The sequence below is a fragment of the Pinus tabuliformis genome, chromosome 6, assembly GCF_031772625.1.
Source record: "Pinus tabuliformis cultivar Carrire ecotype Pingquan chromosome 6, CPIR1, whole genome shotgun sequence".
NCBI classification, from domain to species: Eukaryota; Viridiplantae; Streptophyta; class Pinopsida; order Pinales; family Pinaceae; genus Pinus; species Pinus tabuliformis.
In genome coordinates, this window is record NC_142292.1 from 1,197,215,416 (window position 1) to 1,197,220,091 (window position 4,676).

Here is a 4,676-nt window from a genome sequence, read left to right on the forward strand (position 1 = left end):
TTTATTATGTTTAGTATTCATTTTTTGTACATTATAAAAATGGTGATATTTAATTAATTTATTTTTTTAAATATTTCTTTGGTAAGGATATTATATATATGATTGCATTTATTTGTAAAATAGTAAATTTTATTACTCACAAATATTTTGTTAAATTACATGGAAGGTCTCTATTATACAATAATGGAGGAGACTGAGTGTCGATTAACGATAACTACAACAACTAGACATATGCAAGTTCTTATGTGAGCTTACAAATTACCATACATAGCTCATAGGGAAATGAGGCATTGGAAAAGCCAACTCTAACACTCCCCTCCCCCCCTTAAGTGAAACATTGAGAGTAACTAAAGAAAAAAGAAAACAAAGAATGGGTCCCAACAACAAGGCTTGATTAGGTACCCATGTACAAACTCTCATAAGTAGAGAACGAGAGAAAAAGATGTAGGAAAAACGCTCGGCACCCCTCCACCCAAAAGAGAAAGATGTCAGTGCTCAAATTATCATGGAGCTGAAATTGTAGATCCTATAACGATCCACTGAATGGTAAGAACATATACCTGCTCCAATCAAGAAGTACAAGTAACAAAATGTTGAAGTACTAAAACTCTGAAGATGTGAGCCATAAAACCTGTTAGGTTCCTATACCAATAGGAGTCATAATTTTGAACGGTTGAGGTTAAGCCTTGTAACATTGTACAAACCTTTGCTTTCTGCAAATGTTTTCCTTATTTAAAAATTAAAAAATGTAAAGATGGTATGTCCTAAAAGAACAATCAAATGACGAAAAGAATAAAAAGGTAAAAAAAAAATGAAAATATATGAACCCCAAAAGACAAAAAGAGACCATGAAAGTGTGCAAGCCAAAATGCCAGTACTATTTATTTTTTATGCATAATAAATGATTGTGTGTAGCTTGTTACTCATGCCACAATCCATGACAGTCAAATTGTTTAAACCTGGCTATTTTATGTTTATAATTAGAGAATAAAATATGACCAAACAGTGTAATCTTGGCAGATCATTAGATAGGTAGAGTGAATAAAAGGAACTCATCAGTTTAATCTGAGTCCTTGGAAGATATAAGGTTAGATTTAGATAGTTTGTTATGTAAAGAAAATAAAAGTATTAATAAGGGCTTGCTAGCATAAATGCACCCAAATAAAGTGAAGAAAAAATGGTAGGATAAGTGAATGGGTAAGTAGTAGAAAGTTTGCAGAAACATCATGTGATGACACAAAAAGCACTTATGTTATTATTCCAAATGCATCTTTCAAATATGCATAAGTGGTAAACAAAGCAAAGGCAATGGTTCAAAATATGATTTATTTAACATCCCCGTCATTCATTTTAACCCCTATGAGACTCACTAATTTCCCTCTCATAATAAAAAAAATTAATACCTATCATTCTTCAATTCACAAAGGCTCAGAGCATTTCTCTAACTTTTGGTGGGACCAGACCCTCAGCTTGATGACTTAAGAAGGAAAGGTGTTAAATTCCTTTGCAATTCATTCATCCCCCTCACAAAAACCCTTTTCCTAAGGCTAAGTTCTTTTTGCCTAGGAAAACCCCATGACAAACATGTTCTATGAAAAAAACCCACCCAATAACATTTATCCTAAATACTAAATATATGGAAAGCATATAATATTTTCTATACCTAAGTACAGTACCCCTTCAGCTCATCTCACCTCTAGCTTTAAATTAAATATATAAAATTTGTGAAAAACCCATTAGCCCGTAAATATTTAACTCCTTTATATAAAATAACCCCCTTAGTTTAGTTATAAACTATATGATTACCCCCATATCCCACGAAATATATTAAAAACCTCGCCCACAGTCCTTAATCCCGCATTAAAGTGCCCTAATGAGATTAAGTGCTAAGTTAATCCTATAACACTGGTGATTATACCGATGGGCCCCCCGAAAAATTTTTGTATAAATTGCCGGACAGCTTCACCTCCTAATCACCATACGATCTTCCTCACCCTCATCCAATGACTCACATCCATATCGAGCCGACCCGATGTCCGCCCTTTACCCACCCGATAAGGTGGTTTTCCTCCCGGCCCTCGATGTTACGTGTCGAACAACGAATGGAATCGGGCGACCCCTCTTGAATACCGCTCGCACCACAAAAGCAGTGCGATGGCCCTCCAAAACCATTTCTCTCATTTAACCAAAAACCGTCACTGTTCATCAATCAATGAACCCGCCAAAAATTAACTGTTTTTGATATAAAGGCCCATTTACCCTTCTTTTCACTCTTTTCACGCAATTGTCACTGAGAATTCAGAAAAGCTGTTGCGACCCCTGCAAACAACGAATTGGCTCACAAACCTTCTCCATTACTCCACAGACACTACAGATAGACCAGCTCATCACCAGTCTGTACCAGAATCGTACATACCTCTGCAACCTTCTAGCAACCACCATTTATAGTTAATTCTGCCTAATTCCAGGTATTTAACCATGGAAAACCAACTCCATTATCTAATTCCAAGTAAATCCACCCTCATAACACTGATTATTAAGGAAAAAATATCAAATTAGTTCAATTTTAACACTCTGAGCCATAACTACCTGCAAGACAACCATTGCCCTAAAAAACTCTGAATCACCCCCCACGCTCAAATCCACAAGAACTGAGTATGGCTGCCCCAATTGCAATGGATGTAAGGTCCATCTCTACATCTTACTTAGACCTGGACCACCTTCCCTTATCTGATAAAGATTTCCAAATAAAAGATACCACTGCCCTAGAGTCCCTGCTCAAAGTACATTGCCAAAGTAGGGACAAATACCTTAATCATTCTGATGAGATTGGACTTTAGGAGTCAAATTTTCGAAAATACTAGTTCCACCAAGTCCATATTTTCCCAGAGATTTTCCACTACTATCATGCCCATTACATCCCTAGTTAGAGAGCAATCATGTCCCCAAACCAAACCATACTTTTCACCATCATTGCTGAGTCCATAAATGAAATGTTGCAGCTCCAACCAGGGTTAAATCTAACTCCCCTTTCAATTGGAGACCTGTTGGACCAGTACCCCAAGCTTAGCCCTACAAAGCTGGCCCAACTATTCCAAACCTTCATAAGGGAGGAGAAGCACATCCCTAAAGACTCCCCTCCATATGTTGCTGCTATTTTCTCCCCATGGGGCCAGAACATTGTAGCTATGATATCCTTTGTTTTGGGGTACAACACTAGTGAATACATTTACGAATTAATCATTGCCTTCATGTCCATCTACACTCCAGGATAGCCTCCTGCTGTCATTTATGACTATGCCCAATTTATAGCTGACAGGATGCATGAGAAATTCCTTAGAATGAGCAATGAAAGAGTTTTCAAGTATTCTTCAATCCTATATCATATGTTCTTGTATTATCAAACTGATAAGTTCCCATTCACCCTTCAGAAGTTGGACAACAAGGGCCAGCCCAGGTTAGTCATTTTTTGGACCCCATTAATCCACAAATATCAGTCTCCATACTCTTATTCTAATTTTATTGATTTATTTGTACACCCAGTCATGACCATGTTGACAGGAAGCCCTCCTTCTAGAATCAGTCCAGAAATAAAGAGGGTCCTACAGTTTTCCAAGCAGAGCAAAGTGGGGTATTGGTACTTGTACCAAAACCACACTGAATTAGAATCTATGGTTGCATGCTTGCACCATACAAGTTTCCAAGATGCCTCCCAATGAGGTTGTTTGCATTGGAATACTACAGACAAATCATCAATTCTGATGAACTCAATTTTGTGTTTGCTAAGAAGAAAGCCCATTTTAGAATAAAAGACCAACTAGGCCCCTTCATATGCAACTCTAGGGAGGTAGGCAAAGAAGCAGACTTGATATTGCAAAGCATGAATTTCCATGGGAGTTTCATATGGAGTTGTGATCCTTTGGAATTCATCACAAATAAGAGACAAAAGGTCAAGTTAGGACCTTTCATTCACCATCCCATACCTAAAATAGAAGCCTATGCCAATCAAACAGAATGGGTGGAGGGTACCCTAGCAGATCAAGACAGCACCAGGGTAGACATAGAGAATACTCTCATTGATCTAGAAAGACAGCTTCATGAGGGTTCTTTCCTGTAGGTTTCAGAGCAATCAGATCAACCACAAACAACCATGAGTACCCCTCTAGTCATACAGACTCCTCAGAATGAGGAGAAGATACCAAAGAGGAACAGAGAGGGAGCTTCCACATCAGGGGTGGGCACCTCAAATTTTGCAACAGGAATCCAGTAAGAGGCAGAGGCTAAATCCGACCTCTGAGTAAGAATACATAGAATATTCAGCACAGGTGACAGATACAAAGGAAAATAGAAGCAGGCCAACCACTCCATCTGAAGGCATGCAAGAGCCTTCCACATCACAAACTCAGATGTTGGAAAGTTAGCTCAGTGTAGAAGTATCTTCCTTCAGCAGGCCTACTGACAAAGACTAGGATATCAAGGAAAAATATAATGAAATCAAAGCGAGAAATGAGAGGCTTAAGGCCCAAACCTATGCTCAGTACTTGAGACTGACTCCCATCAATCAAACAAGGCTAATGTCAGCCTTTGACATTAAAGAGGGAAAGCTGCAAATGTCTTTTATTAAACCTATGACACAATAGCACAAAACAATAGCAGATTTCAAAAAGGTTGACTTT